This window comes from Anabrus simplex, chromosome 1 (assembly GCF_040414725.1).
Source record: "Anabrus simplex isolate iqAnaSimp1 chromosome 1, ASM4041472v1, whole genome shotgun sequence".
Taxonomy (NCBI): domain Eukaryota; kingdom Metazoa; phylum Arthropoda; class Insecta; order Orthoptera; family Tettigoniidae; genus Anabrus; species Anabrus simplex.
The window spans coordinates 201,547,035-201,567,938 of record NC_090265.1 but is presented as its reverse complement, the minus strand read 5'-3'; the positions used below and the strand labels follow the sequence as shown (position 1 = coordinate 201,567,938).

Genomic DNA, 20,904 nt, shown 5'->3' with positions numbered 1-20,904 from the left:
AAATGCTGGGACTGTACCTTAATTAATGCTACAGCCACTTCCTTCCCATTCCTAGCCCTTTCCTACCCTATCGTTGGCATAAGACTTATCTGATACGGTGCGACGTAAATGCATTGCTAAGAAAAGAAAAATGCTCAGTAGTACATTTTCTCTATCAGTTTCTCAACTTCACAGTCAATCTGACACATATACCAGTGTTGCCATGCTTATTTTATTTAATTTTTACATAAAAGAAACAGCCCTACATTTGTAGGTACTCCTTCCACCTCCTCAACATCCACATGTATCAACCACAGTTCATGTTCAGAGGAGAACCCTCCCCATCTGGTTACCACAGGCTTCAACAGTACGCCTGGCGTCAACCTCTAAGCCATTACCAACCTGCGGTCTTGCAAGTATACTTGCACTTTGCAATACGTAGCCACGGCCAGTAGACAGCAATGATTGATCTTTGAATGTTAAAAGCTTGAAGTAGTATTTAAGAAGTATTTTTTATATATTCAATTGTGTTAAACCACATCACGTACAAGTGTACAATTCATGCATGACATGCTTAAGACTTCATTTATTTCATGTTGGCATGAAAGAGCATCTTGGAGTTCTGAGAACAAGTGCGTAAATTTTTTTACGGATTCGCTGCGTAAAAGTCTCATTTCTGTTACGCAATCTGGAAAGAAGAATGGAGTGTAGGCCTACTGCCGTAGTCTTGAGATAAAAATAGTTTTCCACCCAGGCGTGTTAGTTCTTCTCCCCATTAAAGCAAGGTTTCCGATTCCTGTCCGACTCGTTGGTTGAACGGTCAGCGTACTGGCCTTCGGTTCAGAGGGTCCCGGGTTCCATTCCCGGCCGGGTCGGGGATTTTAACCTTAATTGGTTAATTCCAATGGCACGAGGGCTGGGTGTGTGTGTTGTCTTCATCATCATTTCATCCCCATTATGACGCGCAGGTCGCCTACGGGGGTCAAATAGGAAGACCTGCACCTGGCGAGCCGAACCCGTCCTGGGATATGCCGGCACTAAAAGTCATACGACATTTCATTTCATTTCATTTCAGATTCCTGAGTTAGATGATTTACCTCTCAATAAAACGTTTGAGATGAATGTGGAAAGAATCACATTCTCGGGTATCATAGGATAAGTTCTCTGTAATTCCTCACATCACTTCTAGTAAAATGGGGATCTTACGCTAAAATGTTGTACTTGCTATGCTTCACTGCTTTCTCAATCCTCTTCAGTTATAAACATGCATACCGCAGCAATACAGGTTATCAGGCCGACGTCGCAAGACTTTTATATTAAGCAACAACAACTAGGCAAAATGAATCTTCAGAATAGTCGGGCAAGTCATCTATAGGCCTATAGACCTAGCTAGCGTCAAATTAAAAGACGTGCTGAGGAGTCGTGATCGCAGGACATTGTTTAAAAATCTGCAACACATTTTGGTCATCTTTGGGCCTTCGCTTGTGAAGACGACTACTCCTCAGCCAGATGGCCTGGAGATATTGAAGTGCCACGTGTTCAGTATGACGGCACGCTCAACCGTATTGCTTGGTTTAATGTCCGGATTCGCTGCCTCTTTTATCAGACAGCTCCACAGTAGCTCTCGTGAGACTGAGCGAACCCAATTCCAGCCAACATTCCATTATTAAAATATCTGTACTGGCCTGGAATAGAATCGGTAAGCCCCAAGAAAGAGGCAGACTTGTTACTCAGCGAGTCTGACAGGCTACAGCAGATTCAGATTATTATTATTATTATTATTATTATTATTATTATTATTATTATTATTATTATTATTATTATTATTATTATTATTATTATTATTATACATAGGTTGCGTATTCATTATAAAATTCTCAGTCTTATGCCTGTCAGAGTTCAGTCCATAAGATTATATTATTTACTTGCTCCTCAATTCCATTTTTTCTGTAATTCCCAAGCTTGTTATTGTCATCCAGATAAGCCTACTTGCAGCTCAAGTATTTGTTCCGTTTCTTGATCTTTCTTTACCCATTTAGGTTGTACAGGATCTTAGTACTAATAATGTTAGTGGCTGTACATCCCACTAACTACTTTTGCGGTTTTCGGAGACGCAGGAGTTCTTTTATATGCCAGTAAATCTACCGACACGAGGGGGATGAATTTGAGCTCCGGACTGTGCCAGGATCGAACTTGCCAAGTTGGGGACAGAAGGCCAGAGCCTCAACCTTCTGAACTACTCACCCCGGCGTACAGGATCTTAAGCAATTGCCGGACTTTCATCTTATAAGGGAAACTCAAATTAACATTTCTGCAGCATATATGGAATTCCTGGAATTTATGCAAATACTCTTCACTCCATCAGTAAACACTGCGTCGTCTACTGTACTATTATAGGTATTTATATTATCGTTTCCCACCTTGTATTCCTTCTACGTTTATAGTTTACTTTATTAGTCTATTTTGTCCCGTTGGTTTTCAGTCTGTGGTAATAAAGCCGACAATGAAGGCTTCATTCGTATTCCCTGACTGTTAGAAACGTCAATGTTAGTGATAGCGGACTGAGTGCTCGGCAAAGCTTTAACAAGTGCACAACAAAGTAGTGTTGACAGTCATCACCATGAATGTGATCATTCAGCGCTCAGTTGCACCGTGAAATGCAGCGTGGCATGTGGTGTTGTACTGTCGATACGAACTGCAGTTAACAAGCAGTTAGCGGTTCTTGTTCTATTATCGACCATTGAGATGAATGGCCACATGCAATAGACCAATTAAGGGAAGAGCTATAAGGAAGCATACTGCACAGGGAGAGTTTATTCAATTACTCTGCTGCGATGTATTGTCATATTCATATTAGGCCTAACGTGACTATCCAATGTAGTCGACTAAGCACATTCCTCAGCTTTCTCTGACAAGATAGGAAGTGTCTCCGAAAATATTAAATATAGTCACTGCGACGAAAATATTATTATTATTATTATTATTATTATTATTATTATTATTATTATTATTATTATTATGATTATTGTCGTCATCATCAGACCATTATGTTGAGCTTTGTAATGAATAGTCGAATTGTATGGGATGGCATATCGTCATTCATCACCTACAAACTCCTCCCCTTTTCCATTTCTCGAGGTCAGCTTTTGTTTTTATCATTAAGGACCATATCACCAGCCTGCCCCCGCTTTGGCGTCTACTGGATAGGGACCTTCACCACCCTGAAAGTTATCAGCTAGCCTGTTGGATACCAGTGAATTTAATTCACCTTTCTTGATGGCTTATTCTAATGGCTTCTTTCTTCCGAACCTCAATAAATGCCTGTCATACCTCCTCGTGTTTCTCTATATATTGTAACAAAATGGTTAATCCATCCATGTCCGAAGGACTGCCGATACTATCTTGGTTTGAGTAGGTCGATGGCACAGTTCTCACATTTCGGCACAGCGCAATGTAGGTGGCAGAGTGTGGGGACAGTCTTATTAATGGAGCACTTCCTTGGCAATTTGTATTTGACATCCTGCTTCGCAGGGTTCGTGCCGATATAGACGTGGAATGAGCAGCAGAACTCGAGTTTTCTTACGTTCTCCGAGGGTCAGTATTATGTTCCATTCTGTGTATTGGATAGTGGCATTTACTTCCTACGCATTGTGAGGGTTTCAAATAGTTGTATGGCTTTCACTTTTTCATTTTATGACTAGCCGTACGGTAACAAGTCTTTCCCATCCGGAGGCTGCAGGTTCTAACCCCACCCAGACCAGGGATTTTTATAAAGCTATGAGGGATGGTACGTGTTTGACTCAGCCTCGTAAGAGCAAATGAGGAGGTTTGCGATACGAGATAATGTAACCTATACATAAACGCAACGCAGAATGGAGCCACCTCGGTGCGGACAATGTAAAACGCTGGAGAACGGAACGAGTTAGGGGTGTGATTAGGACCGCGCCGATGTGAGCATGCATTAGGAACATAGTGAACTCGATTCCAACCATCGGCAGCCCTGAAGATGGTTTTCCATGGTTTCTCATTTTCACACCAGACAAATGCTGGGGCTGCACCTTAATTATAACCACGGCCGCTACCTTCGCAACACTAGCCCACTCCTTTCAGCGTTCGGTCTGCAAGCCTCTGTGAATTTACAAAACGTCGACACAATGCTCTATTTGCAACTAGTGCTGTGGCCTCATTTAGTTCTATACCACTTATCTTTAAATACATAGAAACTGAGTCTAACCATCGTCGTCTTGGTATACCTCTACTTCTCTTACCCTCCACAACAGAGTCCATTATTCTCCTAGGTAACCTATCCGCCTCACATGGCCCCAACACCGAAGCCAGTTTATGCGTACAGCTTCATCCATTGAGTTCATAACTAAATTAGCCTTTATCTCCTCATTCCGAGTACCCTCCTGTCATTGTTCCCAACTGTTTATACCAGCAATCATTCTCGCTACTTTCATGTCTGTTAATTCTAATTTATGAATAAGATATCCTGAGTCCACCCAGCTTTCGCTCCCGTAAAGCAAAGTTGGTCTGAAAACAAACCGATGTAAAGATAGTTTCGTCTGGGAGCTGACTTCCATCTTACAGAAGACTGTTGATCGCACCTGGGAGCTCACTGCATTAGCTTTACTACACTTTGATTCAAACTCAGTTACTATTCTATATTACCATCCTGGGAGAACATACAACCTAAATATCTGAAATTATCGACCTGTTCTAGCTTTGTATAACCAATCTGACATTCAATTCTGTTGAGTTTCTTTACTACTGACATCAATTAAGACTTCGAAAGGTTAATTTTCATACCATACTTATTGCACCTATTTTCAAGTTCCAAGATATTAGACTGCAGGCTTTCGGCACAATCTGCCATTAAGACCAAGTCGTCAGCGTAGGCCAGACTGCTTACTACATTTCCACCTAACTGAATCCCTCCCTGCAATTTTATACCTTTCAGCAGATGATCCATGTATAGGCCTACTACGAACAGCAAAGGTGAAAGATTACAGCCTTGTCTAACCCCTGTAAGTACCCTGAACCAAGAACTCATTCTACCATCAATTCTCACTGAAGCCCAATTGTCAACATAAATGCCTTTGGTTGATTTTAATAATCTACATTTAATTCCATAGTCCCCCAGTATGGCGAACATTTTTTCCTTCGGTGCCTTGTCATATGCTTTCTCTAGATCTACGAAACATAAACACAACTGCATATTCCTCTCGTAGCATTTTTCAATTACCTGGCGCATACTGAAAATCTGATCCTGACAGCCTCTCTGTGGTCTGAAACCACACTGGTTTCCATCCAACTGCCTCTCAACCACTGATCGCACCCTCCCTTCCAAGATGATAGTGAATACTAATTAGTGAGATACCTCGATAGTTGTTGCAATCTTTCCTTTCTTTGCTTTATGACAATAGAGTTTATTTACCATCCTTTCCACTTCCTCAAGCGTAATTTCACCAACATCATTTTCCTCCTCCCCATGAGCTTGGCTGTTCGCAACACCACCACGAAGATTTCCTTATACGTTGAGAGATGTACAAATATTCCCTCCACCTCTCTAGTGATTCCCTGGTATCTGTTATGAGTTCACCTGAATTACTCAAAACACTGTTAATTTCCTTTTCCCCTCCCTTCCTAAGAGTCTTTATTACTGTCCAGAAAGGTTTCCCTGCTACTTGACCTAGCCTTTCCAGGTTATTACCAAAATCTTCCCACGACTTCTTTTAGGATTCAACAACTATTTGTTTCGCTCCCTTTCTTTCATCTACGTACAAATCTTTTTCTGCCTCGGACCTTGTATGGAGCCATTTCTGATAAGCCTTCTTTTTACGTTTACACCAAGATGTTCGCCTTTACCCATCTTTACACACAGTTGTTCCTAGGCATTCCCTTGCTGTTTCTACTACAGCATCCCTGTATGCCACCCATTCTATTTCTATATCCTGAACCTGCTTACTGTCTACTGTTCGAAACTTCTCACTAATCATATTTATTTACTTCTGTCTAATTTCCTCTTCCTGGAGATTTTTTTACGCTTATTCGTTTGCAGACAGATTTCACTTTCTCTATCTTATGCCTGGAGATACTTAGTTCAATACAGATCAGATAGTGGTCAGTGTCATCGAAAAATCCCCCAAAACTCGTACATTCCTGACAGATTTCCTGAATTTGAAGTCGGTTAAGATATAGTCTATTATGGATCTGGTACCCCTAGCCTCCCATGTGTAGCGGTGAATATCCTTATGCTTGAAGTATGTATTCGTAACTACTAAACCCTTACTAGCACAGAAGTCCACAAAACGCTTCCCATTTCCATCAGATTCCAGATCATTCCCACATGTACCAGTCACCCTTTCGTATCCTTCAGTTCTATTTCCAACTCTGGCGTTGAAATCGTCCATTAGCACAATTCTATCCTTGCTGTTGACCCTGACTACGATGTCACTCAATGCTTCATAAAACTTGTCAACTTCATCCTCATCTGCACCCTCACGTGGTGAATACACTGAGACAATTCTCGTCCTAATTCCTCCAACTGACAAATCTACCAGCATCATTCGCACATTTAAGTGCCTAACAGAAACTATGTTGCGTGCAATGGTATTCCTGATAAACAGCCCTACCGCATACTCTTCCCTTTCCTTTATAACACCCATCAAGTACACTTTATAATCTCCTATCTCTTGCTCGTGATCTCCCGTTACCGAATATCACTTAGGCCCTACTCCCAGCACATCCAGGTGCATCCGCTTTGCTGACTCAGCCAGTTCTACTTTCTTTCTTCCATTAGCCCCATCAATATTGATAGCTCCCCAATGGATTCCATTTCGTTCGCCAAGTTGTTTCCAAGGAGTTCCTCGCCTGTCAAATGGCAGTGGGATTCCGTTACTCCCATAGGTCCGAGGCTTGCTTAAAATGTTCTGAGCTGGGTACATTCATGAAGCAGGATGCTACCCTACTTACACACAGTCTAAGTGAGGATCTCTCCTCCAACGGGTTATGGACCACCGGTGGATTTTATAGTCCTAGCCGCCTGAGCACAAGGAGGGCCATAGATCAGAATATGTCCGAGTTGCCCACTCCCATTCCATAGTAACTGGTATCCCGATTCTCAGGATCACTTACTCGGGCACTCAGCCGTTGCCCATGATTAACGAACTAGGACGTGACTGCACTAACCCATACCTTGAACCACTAGCAAAAAAGCACTGGAGTAGAGATTTACACTCTGTAACATGGGCTCTAAGTGACACAGAGTAGTTGTATCACTGCCCTGCCCGTCTTCTGAACTGAAGCCTGCGGGTTCGAATCCTGACATGATCGGTTGGTATTAACCGTGAAAGGCCCTTGGCATCGTACCATTAATGTCATACACAGAAAATTTCAGTTTCTTAAGTTATCTCATTGAAGTGTTGGATAAATATTGTTCCTGTATTTTACAACTCTCCATTATTCTCTACGACCCCTTATTTTATGTAAGTCTACGTTACAGTAAATATAAGCAATGTATTCGTTTGTTTATTGGCCTTAACACTTTGATTGTATTCAAAAGTAATTTCCTTAACTAACTGAAGCAGAGTGACTAGAGAATTTATTGATGCGTAACCAAACAGCCTCCTTCCTTCATGCTCTAGTTCCAATAATATCCAATCAGGGTTAGAGTGGAAACAACAAACTTCTTTTGTTCTGTTCAAACTTCAATCTTCTGAGCCACGCATCCAGCATGAAAGGAGATGGGTTTTGTGAACTTATCTCTTTTGATTTTTATCAAAGTTAAATCAACGATCTATATAGAAATGTAGGCCTACAAAGGAGTTAAAGAGCGAGGAGATGAGGAGAGAAGGAGCAGGGACAGAGATTTATCAGCACGTCACAGAATAACAGAACTTATACATCATTTCACAGCTTGTCTATTGTTTATTCGTGACTTTAACTGATTGGATCAACCCCTGGCACCAATCAACCCACCAACATTTTAAGCTCTGCTGGGGATCTCGTTTTTATTTGGTGCTTTTTATTTTATTATTTTCGGCCCTTCTGTTTCTTATTCCCCTTTACTGTGAATGTTCCACTCAATCTCTCTGTCTTGCTCTCTTCTCTTTCTGTCGTGTTCTCTGCATGGTATAATGCAACCGATCCATCATGCTACGCTTGGCAGACTTCGTGTGTTTTGTCTGTTTGACAGCATAACCAATATGGCGGCGTGTCTTAAGAGTACAGAAGTCCTTTTGATGTGTTGTGAAGTATAGTTTTGATATATTTTATCTTTCCTTTTCATATTCACTTTTTCTCGCTATCTTGACACAACTAACAGGAGCGAAAAGGAACAGAGAATGTTTATCGAAGATTGGCTAAACTTGCACGAACTTTATAGAAATGATCTAAGCGACCTCACGCAAAATGCGTTTCTCTCTCGTTTCTTAACTATAAGTAAGAAAATCATTTCAATGAAGAGAATAATACAAAGTGATATGAGATCAATTCGATTTCGTCTATGCAATTTGTTTTAAATAATAATAATAATAATAATAATAATAATAATAATAATAATAATAATAATAATAATAATAATAATAATAATAATAATAATAATAATAATAATAATAATTATATTATATTATTATTATTATTATTATTATTATTATTATTATTATTATTATTATTATTATTATTTCTCTTGTAGAGGAGTTTCTTTGGCGCAAGATTTAAATGCGCGGCGTTGGAGTGTACCTCCCGGTACAATTATTATTATTATTATTATTATTATTATTATTATTATTATTATTATTATTATTATTATTATTATTATTATTCCGTTTTTCCCAAACTGGTGGGGTCACTGGTGCGAACTGTGCCGCACATGTGGATCTGGCTCAGTTTTACGGTCGGATGACCTTGCTTACGCCAACCCTTTGTGAGGTAGGCCTACGTATTTACTACTGCGTGTTTCTGTGGTGGTAGATAGTGTGGTGTGTTGTGTGAATATGAAGAGAAATGTGTTGGGACAAACACAACACCCAGTCCGCGAACCGTAGGAATGAACCATACGTAGTTTAAATCCGTGGCCCGGCCGAGTATCGAACCTGGGGACATTTGTTTTAAATTACTATTTGTGTAAATAATATTTATATCAAAAAACGTTGAAATTGCTGAAATTTGGCCCTAGGAAGAGAAATTATTCACGTGCCCGAAATTGCGCTGGCAGAGCCTTATTTACGAACGGTTAAGATTATGAAATAATTCTCTACTTTCTTTCTCTTTTAGGATTAATTCTGCGTCTGGATCCAATAAGGTAGGCCGATAGCCTATTTACAGTACTTAATTATTAAAAGGAATATTTCAGCTTCAGAAATATGCATAAGGACTACCATTTATTAAACACACTATGAAAATGCTTTCACTCCAAACTCAATAATAATAATAATAATAATAATAATAATAATAATAATAATAATAATAATAATAATAATAATAATAATAATTTATTTTTATTTATTTATTTATTTATTTATAACTTATCTAAAATACATTTGCAAATATGCAGTAGGATATTATACATTATCTTTGCAATTATTTACACCTGCAAAGCACTTGATGTGCTTATCTGCCGGTGTAGTTGTTTCACATTTGTATACATTGTTGCAATCCTTACTGTTTACAACATTAATAAAGTATGTATATTTACATTAGTATTGTAATTTTGTCCTGTGGTGTGAGTTTTTCTTAATCCCTGAAAGTATCACTCAAAATAGATAAGTCTTTGGTACATTTTCCATTCATAACCAAATATTTAAACTGTAATATTATTATCTATGATCCATAGTTTCACATGTTTTTTTAGTTGATATTTGGTTTTCAAGTGTGTCAATTCTGAGGGCAACTTGTTCAAAAATTTAGGAACTACAACTTGCAGTGTTCTGGATCCATATTTGTTGTAGTACCTCATGACCTGAAAAGAACTTATATGCCTCAGTCTTGTTCCATGTGTATGTTCATTTACAATTCTATATTGAGGCTTCCAGTAATTTTCTTTAAGTATGTTGTATATATAAAGTTGTTTAACTCTCAAGAACCTTTCCTTCTGGTACATCCCTGTTAATATATCCTCACTTAAGCTAAATATTCCTGTGTTTTCATACCAAAAGAATGCTTTGACAATACGATTTTGTAACATTTGTACCATGTTTATGTCTGTAACAGAAGCTGATCCCCATACACTTACACCATATGATATAAGTGACTCAACAAGTGAATGATAAACCATTTTTAAGCTATCATGAGGTATTATATACTTAACCATTTGCATTTTGAACAAGCTTAGCCTCAGTCTTTCACACAACTTATTAATATGTTGCTTCCATGAAAAATATCTATCTATTATTATACCTAAATATTTCATGTTATCAACTTCCTCTATTACATAGTCACAATTGCATGATTTTTGTTCACCATCATGAATGCACTGAACTGAATGGCCTGTTATTTTAATGTTTTCTCTTTGCATTTTTGGTGTAGTAATGTACAAGACTTTTGTTTTTGAAGTGTTAATTATTAGACCCTTATCATGGCACCATTCTTGAAAGTAGTTGTACTCCATTTGTAAATGCTTCTCTGCCACTTTTGGGTTTTTATGTACTGATACAATTAGTTTATCATCTGCATACATGAAATATTTACAGTTTTTAAAACATGAGCTTATATCATTGACAAAAATAATGTACAAAATGGGTCCTAAGATACTTCCTTGTGGAACACCTCTTTTAATAGTAGTTATTTCTCCATATATATTATCAATTTTTACCCTATACGTTCGGTCAGTCAGATAACTTTCAAAAACTTTTAGTGGTGTTCCTCTTACCCCAATTTTGCTTAAGGCTGCAATAATTTTTTCATGGGAAATTGAATCAAATGCCTTTGAGAAATCAATAAACATAGCTAAAACGTGCATACCTTGATTTAGCTTCCCATTGATCAAATTGGAGAATTCCTCAAGAAGATTACTTGTACCCTTGTGTTTTTGATAAGCAAATTGATGTTCATCTATTATTTTAAATTTTTCTAAATATGAAATTAGGTGATCAGCAATGTATCTTTCAACTACTTTACCTATAGTTTGAAGAATAGATATCTGTCTATAGTTTTCATACTGTAAATGTGAACCTTGCTTGTAAATAGGTCTCACTATGGCAGTCTTCAGATCCTTTGGGAAAATACCTGTCTCTATTATTTTATTGACTAGCTTCTGTATTACTGGTGTTATTGTGTCTATGTTATCTTTCAGATGTTTAACTGTTAATTTATCCATGCCTGGTGATTTATTTATGTCCATTCCTTCAATTATGTTTGCTATATCTGCTGTACTTGCTAGTAGTAGGTAAAATGATGAAAGTCTCTCTGTATTAGGTAATGGTCTTCGTTGTACCCTACATTCATGTACTACCTTATCTAGCTGTTCTGAAAATGTTTTTGAAAAGTTATCAACTATATTTTCTAGTGAGTCTTGCCTTCCTAAATAATGTCTTACCGTTTCTTCTATTGTCCATTTCTTTTTAGTCTTTAGCACATCATTTAATACTTCCCAAGTTTTCTTCAATAATAATAATAATAATAATAATAATAATAATAATAATAATAATAATAATAATAATTTCATTCTGAAAAACTCAGACGGGAGAGGGCCGGATTACTGAACCCAAGATGTCAGGTTCGATTTCCACTAAATCCGGTGGTAGACCTATTTGGTGTTGCTCAAATAGACTTAAACCTACCTCGTATTGGTAAATTTAGGGGCTCGTAAAAGAACTCTTGCGGGACAAATTCGAACACATCACCGCTCCTAAAACCATAAAAGTAGTTAGACGGACATAAGACCATTATTATTATTATTATTATTATTATTATTATTATTATTATTATTATTATTATTATTATTATTATTATTTGAACGTATGTTAAACGTTTTGCAGCCAATTTTAGCTAAACGAGCTGTGGGAGTGCTGGAATTTTCCCATGAAGAGGTAAGCTTATTATTCAAAGTCAATAAGTCTAACAACCCTGGTATTTTGTAATTATTATGCAGTCTTACAGATAATCCGCCAAACAGCTAATTATATGCGTACTTTATAGTATTGTCAAGAGAATTGGGCTAAAAAAGAAAGAATTATTTTGTACATTAATCCATAGATTCTATTTGCCTGCAGACTTTTGCCATTTTATGAACGCTCCTATTGCTTGCACGCAATTTCGAGTACACTCATTGGTTAGGAGCAATTGTCACGTGATTCTATGCTCGATTTACTTTACCCATTCATTCTGCCCCTATTTCTCTTCTTCCTGATTCTTCTTTTCATCAGGTCTTTCAGTCACCCTTTGGAGCACTCGGCCAGTCCCCCTTTCCATCTCCTGACCCCTGTAGACGACCTATCCGCTTGTCCTCATCAGTCCATGCCCGAATTGTGATCCGACCGTCATTTTTATACACCCCAGCGTGAAAGCTCAGAAGAAAAGTCCCCACGGGATTTCAAGCTATGGAGTGCATCAAGCGGTATTGGCTGGAACTGTTTCTGGGGGGAGGGAGAGGAGAAATGACAGGAAGGGAGGGTCTGAAGTTGAAGAACGAGTGTCACGAAAGAGCTAAAAGGTTGTATGTGTATATATAAATAGAAGTACCACAGATACAAATCTGACCACAATAAACTGGGACTCGTTTTAAAAGTTTGATGCATCCAAGAGAATTACATTGCAAGAAAGACTGGTAACATGTTTGGATAGAATAAATCATACAGTTAAGATTGAAGTGTCACGACTAGCACCAGTATAGACATCATTGTGTCAGGTTTACCTATCCATCTGAAGTCACGTCTCACCACCATTACATCTTCGACAAGTCAGAAAGAAATTTGATAGTATGGTATTCATATTTATAAATAGATCACGTCCCACACTGATAGGGGAAGACCTATACTTCTCTCTCTCTATATCTCTCTCTCTCTCTCTCTCTCTCTCTCACACACACACACACACACACACACACATCTGTGGACCTCTGTTAATTGCCTTTCTGTTCTTCCCAAGATCACTAGTTTGATCCCGGCTGAGGATGGTAGCATTTCAGGGTATTTAAATAAGTCAGTTAAAGAACTATTGTGGGAAAAATATCTGTCAATCTCTGAAAATCTATTGAAGGGGCGTTAAAAGAAATAATATTAACAACTATTACCCAGTCACCTAGCGAGGTGGCTGCGAGGTGCGAGTCTTACAGCTGTATGCTTGCATTCGGAATGTTTTGGATTCAATCTTATCCATCGGTATCCACGAATATGATTTTCATAATATCTTCTATCAATTCAAAAAATTCAAGGGCCATGTTAAAATAATTTCTCAGCCTGCATGTGATAATTTGGCGTTAAGGAAACAACAAAAATGAAAAAGAAAACACCAAACCGATAAAAACATACCCAGTGGTTTAAAGCCCTGATGGAACTTGGCCTAGGAACCGACTGCTGCTTAGCTGGAAAATATGAAAATTACGAGGTGCCTCGTGGTCAGCGTGACGAATCATATTGGCCTTTATTCTTCTCGTTCTAGACAGGGGCCGCTATCTCACCGTCAGATATCTCATCAATTGTTGTCAGGTGGGCTGAGTGGTCTTCGAACCTGTCATCAGATACAGATAGAAAAGACCCTCGCCGGTAATCAAGCCTGGGCTTCTACGCAGTAGAACTGGCATAAAAGAAGGAAATGCATAGGCCTATGCTGTAAACAAAGTCTAATATACCAAATCAATGAAGCCGGCATCATAATTCAATCATATCTTGCAACTTCCGCATAGGTATTCAAGCACTCTCTGTATCTACAATGTACCCATGTTGGGAACACACAATCCACTCGTCAATGACAGTGGCATGAAATACCACCATGAGTTTGTGTTTAAGAAAATACAAGTGTTGGGTGAGTAGATCTGTCGCCAACACAGAAAGGAAATACACATCTTCTGATCACCCTTGGACTTTCACCTATGATTCTTAAATATGTACCCCTCATCGGAAGTATGCTATCAATTGGAAGTCTTCCCTACGGTGACCTGTTTTAATCAGGAGAATTGACCAACGTTTTATGAGCATTTTCATGGGATACATCAATGTAAGTAATGTTCGGCTCCTTGGTTGAATTGTCTTCGCAGCGGCTCTGAGCACCCCGGGTTCGATTCTCGGCTGAGTTGGGGATTGATTTCTCTAGCTCGGGAGCTGGGCATTTCTTCTACACATCACACAACCAATCAACACAAAAACATGCAATAGTGTTAACATCCATTAACATCGGATTAGACCGGGCGAGTTGGCCCTGGGTTAGGAGCGTGCAACTGTGAGCTCACATCCGGGAGATAGTGGGTTCGAACCCCACTGTCGGCAGCCCTGAAGATGGTTTTCCGTGGTTTCCCATTTTCACACCACGCTCTAAATGCTGGGTCTGTACCTTAATTAAGGCCACGGTCGCCTCCATTCCATTCCTAGGCCTTTCCTCTCCTATCGTCGCCATAAGACCTATCTGTGTCGGTACGACGTAAAGCAACTAGCAAAAAAAATATTTAAAAAACATACGATTAGGGACAGAAAAGGCATCCGGTGTAAAACTGGGCTTAATCCATAATCTTGCCGACCACAAAGAAGAAGACATTAGTGTAAGCGAGCTCCTCCTCCCACATTCAGCAACCACTTTACAGTTCGCTCATTGGTTGCTGCCGTGCTTTCATTCTATTCCTGTGACTGCCTGGGAAGGACTTGTTATACCAGCATCACCCTATCTTGTCTGAAGGAATGAACCTATGGATGGACAGCATGGAGACGTCGGCCCTCGATGACTCTTACCCTTTGTGTTGTTATGTAGTAGGTAGAAATTATTTCCTTCGCCTTTATGTAATTACTAATGAGTGATAAATAATATAATCTGTTATATATGTACTCAGTAGGCTATATTATAAGAATTTAGACCCTTTGGATTAGTTCATTGTCTCCAGTGGGAACGCATCTCAATTTATGGGGACGGTCCCACATAGAGAATGCCCTGCTCTTCGGTTGAATGATCAGAGTAGTTCCCTTCAGTTCGGAGGACCTCGGGTTCAGTTACTAAACAGACCGGGAATTTAACCGAGTCTGAATAATTCCTCTCTCTTACGGGTTGTGTTTTCTTGCGTTCTTCTTAACACACCTTCGTTTATAAACAACAAATCACACTAAAAACCACCACACAAACACACAATAGTGATACAACCCTCCACATAGGTTTGGCGTCATAAAAGACATCCGGCTGCAAAACTGGGCCTACCCCAAGTAACTGGGAGAAGGCCAAGAAGAAGATCACAACTAGAGAATTTAATACTGTATGTCAGACAGTGACGTTAAACTTCTTTTAAAAATATTATTATTATAACCTCCCTCTACAAAGACACACATGGAGAGTTTAAACATATAGCAACTTCTTCTTCTACCGCACTTTTCCCACATCTGCGCGGTCGATGCTGTGAATTGTGCAGCATATATTGGATTTAGCCCTGTTTTACGGCCAGGTGCCCTTCCCGACGTTAACCCTATGTGGAGGGATGTATTCACTATTGCAGGTTTCTGTGGTGATGGATGGTGTGATACGTTGTCTGAATATGAAGAGAGGAATGTTGGGACGGATACAACCCCCAGTCCCCGAGCCAGAAGAATTAACTAGACTTGATTAAAACCCACGAACCAGAAGGAAATCGAACCCGTGACCCTCTGAATCGAAGACCTCAATGTTGACATTGAGCCTAGGATTCGGACATGTAATATTTTACTGCTTTTATTAAGTAATTGAAAATAGCAAAAATAAGAGTAAAAAAGCCTACATGTTAGGTGTACATCTATTAGCAAATCTTCGCGTGACATGTAGGCCTATATTGAACAGTTTTTGATCTTCATCTTTCAGTATTCAATCCTTGTGAGATTTATCAATCAATCAGTTACTACTGATCTGCATTTAAGGCAGTCGCCCAGGTGGCAGGTTCCCTATCTGTTATTTTCCTAGCCTTTTCTTAAATGATTGCAAAGAAATTGGAAATTTATTGAACATCTCCCTTGGTAAGTTATTCCAATCCCTAACTCCCCTTCCTATAAACGAATATTTGCCCCAATTTGTCCTATTGAATTCCAACTTTATATTTATATTGTGATCTTTCCTACTTTTAAAGATCCCACTCAAACTTATTATTCTACTGATGTCCTCCCACGCCATCTCTCCACTGACAGCTCGGAACATACCAATTTGTCGAGCAGCTCGTCTCCTTTCTCCCAAGTCTTCCCAGCCCAAACTTTGCAACATTTTTGTAACGCTACTCTTTTGTCGGAAATCGCCCAGAACAAATCGAGCTGCTTTTCTTTGGATTTTTTCCAGTTCCTGAATCAAGTAATCCTGGTGAGGGTCCCATACACTGGATCCATACTCCAGTTGGGGTCTCACCAGAGACAAATATGCTCTCTCCTTTACATCCTTACTACAACCCCTAAATACCCTCATAACAATATGCAGAAATCTGTACCCTTTACTTACAATCATATTCATGTGATTACCCCAGTGAAGATCTTTCCTTATATTAATACCTAGGTAATTACAATGATCCCCAAAGGGAACTTTCACCCCATCAATGGAGTAATTAAAATTGAGTGGTCTTTTGCTATTTGTGAAACTCACAACCTGACTTTTATACGCATTTATCATCATACCATTGCCTACTGTCCATCTCACAACATTATCGAGGTCATTTTGCAGTTGCTCACAATCTTGTAACTTGACACTTTTCCGTTGAGTTTGAACTAGACAGAAGAAGTCATATCAACTTGGAGTTCGTGGTTTGATGATGAAATGAGTCTACAATTTACGTCACCGCAAACTTCACTGGATGAGGAAGTTGTTCAAGAAGAAGAAAAGTTCTGAAGGTCGCATGCCAAGAATGCATCCTAAGTGGGAAAATACTTTGCTGGAAGTTGTATCAGTTGTTTGCAGAATTTCTCAACGTGGAAAGAAAACTGTTGAAACTTTCCAAATTGCGATTGAACTTTGTAGAAACTGCCTTGCGGATTGTCGTATTATCTCCCTTGCACAGAAATTAGATATTAATTAAGTACGTTAATTACCGGAGAAACTTACATTGGATTCACGTTATGGTCATGAAATCTAGTAGAATGCGAGTACATAGCCTATATAAAAGAAATAGCCTAATCAAAATTCTTTAATGAAAAGAGTATTGAATTTTCTGAGAGCTATCAAATGCTGCTCCCTTCTACAGTGGACTGAATATTAACGAGATATATTCAACGTTCACATGATCTAGATTCTTGAGTGAATAGTCAGCGTAGTGGCCTTCAATTCGCGGGGCCCCTGGTTCAGTTCATGAACAGACCATGAGTTTTAGCCGCGTGTTGTTAATTCCCCGCAGCGGCTGGGTGGTTGTGTTCATCATAATATGTATATGCATTCACATTCAATCAAAACACTACCAATAACCACTGAAGCACGCTATGGTGGGTACCAAACCAAACCCCATGGCGCAACAGCCCGAAAGGCCATGGTCTGTCAACTGGCCGCTGCTCAGCCCGAAGGCCTGCAGATTACAAGGTGTCTTGTAGTCGGCACGAAGAATTTTCTCGGTCGTAACTATTGACCAGCCCTCAGGTCCAGATAAAAATCCCTGACCGTGTAGAGATACGAACCGGGACCACCGGTTAAGAGGCAGGCACGCTACCTCTACACCACAGGCCGTAAAACCCCCAGTAATTGGGAAAAGATGGGAGAAGAAATATATATTTAACGTTCTCATGACGGTAACTTATCTTCATGCATTTTGTTTATAGACTATTTGCCACTTTGTTGGGATTTGAAGAGCAGAAAAGAATGTGATAAAGCGTGTTATAAAAAACTGGATTTAAAAAAAAGAGAAAAATAGGCGCAGCTGCGAAATATACGGATGTCTAGTGAAGTCAGTGGAGTGAACGTGAGAATTTCATTTTTCTAATGGTTGGAATTAACGGCAATGTGACATGTGTCCATTGGTCAGTCGGTAGGATTGGAGACTACCTCTTTTATTTTCTAGTTCGGCACACACACGCACTCCGAATGAGGGTATGAGGTAGCAGAAGAGACAGTGAGCGGGAGGAAATGAGGGGAAATGGCGGAAAGGTGGCAAGAGCATGCACATACACACACACACACACTCTCTCTCACACTCACTGTAACGTCACGAACGAACCATTGGAGTGGGAGGTGGAGTCACTGGCGCGCCTGCCAACAGAGAGGGGAAGTTCAAACGGAGTGAGATGGAGCAGTAGGAATAGAGAGACAAGAATTATGATCTGGGTGGTGAAAATAAGGGTAGGCAGTCATCGGGGGAGGGGATGGATAGCAACAAACCAGAGGGGAATATTTTGAGGGATGAGGGACTAGACTTTAGGGGGTATAGTTTGCGTGCCTTGTGTCACAAGCCGGTTGGTTAGCCTTGCTCAGCACCATCCAGTTATAGTGATGTTTTCAATCCTGACAGCCTGACAGCTGTAACGCTCCCGCGTGCGCTTCTCTTCGAAATATTTCCAACAAAGCCTATGAGACTCCCGTCTAATTTTTGTTAGTAATCATGATCACGTTCTTTATATTTACTGGTGTTTCTCGGAATTTGTGACAAGAAATTTACACTTTGAAAGTGACCTTAAACATCGTGTTTAAACTGTGCTAAATTGTAATTCTTCGATAGTAAAAAAAAACCGCGACTTCGCCAATAACATGGCATGAATTATGTATGGTGCTACATCAGCTCACGTAAAGCAGGAATAAGACATTCTAAATGACGTTCCGTGTGCTTCATTTAAAATAACTATGGACTGGTTCGTCTTGTTGTTATTAGTATCATCATCATCTCTTCAGTACATAGTTTGTAGATGGAGAACTAGTTTTAAAACTTTCTGTGGAGAGGATAAGTTAGTTTCAAGATAGTGTTTTTTATTAAGTGACATTGATTTATAGTCATATGGAAATGGTTCCTCCAGTGCCAAGTACGTAGCGCCACCCGCAAGGTGAGTGTTAATGACATGTTAAGCGATATTAGACCTTACAAAACACCTGTTAGCCTATGTATAATGGCTGATTAATATGTATGCAAGATTATGTTCGGATTTCTTATTAGTTTGTTTTAAAACCAGTTATTCTTCTCGTCCGATAAGAGGTCTGTTCATTGATCAGAAAGTAGCGCTTACTTTGATGCGCGGCAGTGGGGGAGGGGGATGAATGGCAGGGTGGGTTAATGACAGGGGAGGGGCTTATGCATATTATCCAGACAATGTTTCGATTCCTTTGTAACACTGCGTTACTAATTCTGATTACTAAGTCACTCGACTTCATTTAAATTGGCACTTCTGCCTACGCCAAAGATTTACATAATTTATACTGTCAGACTATTACACGGTACTCCTTGTTCTACTGTCATTTTCATCATAAGTGCTACCCATTCAATCGATCTTCTTTACATATGACAGGGGTGTGTCGTTAATGTCAAGTTTCCTCGATAAAAATAGACACTGCTGCAGTTACACTGTATACTATCCCACCAGTAACTCCTAGGCGAAATGACAGTATAGTTTTTCATGTCTTATGAATTGTTGTTGCCTTACTTCTATGTACCATGTAAACTACTTCATTTCATGTGTGAATTTTAGTTATTATTTTAGGCTTGAATATGGGTGTAAGTGACCATAACAATGGTCCATCCCTACGGTTTTCCTAAAAATAAAAAATCAAGAATGACTGGCCAGGGATTTGAACCCATATGTCTCCCGAGTCCTGCCCGCCACATTAGATGGTGCTTAAATGTTGGCGGCCTAGTTCTAACACCACGTATCTGACAATGGTGTCCCTATCCAAAAATTTCCTTAAAACTAGTCACGCCTTCCAGCCACGTATGGATATGCAATTCATCAGAACAAAGTTCGTTATGTTTATTTTTGTATGCCCAAGTGTAACGTAAAATGACCCTTAGGAGGGCGTAAATATATCATACAAACAATATTCCTACAGTACGGAACGGTAAGGTTCATTTTCCTTTACACATCAGCGAAGGAAAATGAACACAGCGAAAATGGTTGTGATGGACTGCATATCCATGTGTGGCTGGCAGGCGTAACCAATCTTAAGGATAATAATGGGTAGGAACAGCATTGTCATATACGTGGCATGAAAACCAGGACGTCGATATGCTAACTTTCCAAGTTGGCATTAAAATTTGGCTGTCTTTATTGTTTCAAATTCACACTTAAATTTGACTGAGCGAGTTGGCAACGCGGTTTCAACCGCGTAGCTGTGAGCTTGCATTCGGTAGATAGTGGATTCGAACCCTACCGTCGTTTTCCGTGGTTTGCCATTTTCACACGAGGTAAATGCTGTGCCTGGTTAAGGCCGTGGCATCTTCCTTCGTAGTCCTAGCCCCTCCCTATTCCATCGCCCCCGAAAGACATAACTGAGTATGTACAACGTTAAAACTACTCGTAAAGCACTGAAATTTGATCTGCACCCTGCACGGAATTTGTAAATTGCAATATTTCGTACAAACAGTCAAGATGGTCATTACTTTCGAGTTGTCGCCGCACGGACATGAAGCAGTAAAATTGCATTCAGGAAGTGATGGCTTCGAATCCCACCGTCGACAGCGCTTAATTGGTTTTCTTTAACTTTCCATTATACATACAAAGGCTAGGATTGTATCTTGATTGAGTCATTTTTCATATCAAAGTACCGATAATCTATCAGTATTTATACGACATTAAAAAAATAGAAACGAAGAATATAAATGGTTACTATTTAGGAGACGTGAAATGGGGGTAAATTGCCTGCTTAAACAGCATTTTC

At 39.4% G+C, this 20,904-nt stretch overlaps 1 protein-coding gene across 3 annotated transcripts in view; it reads left to right on the top strand.

The window, feature by feature from the left end:
* LOC136885606 (homeotic protein antennapedia) overlaps positions 1-20,904 on the top strand; it is a 488,085-nt gene that overhangs the window by 234,428 nt on the left and 232,753 nt on the right. Inside the window, exon 1 of one of the 3 annotated variants that reach the window (XM_067158292.2) lies at positions 18,975-19,079. The exons of the other annotated variants lie outside the window; for them this stretch is intronic. The gene's annotated coding sequence lies outside the window, so the exon portion shown is untranslated. Of the gene's footprint in view, positions 1-18,974; positions 19,080-20,904 lie in introns of those variants that run through there. 3 annotated transcript variants of the gene reach the window in all.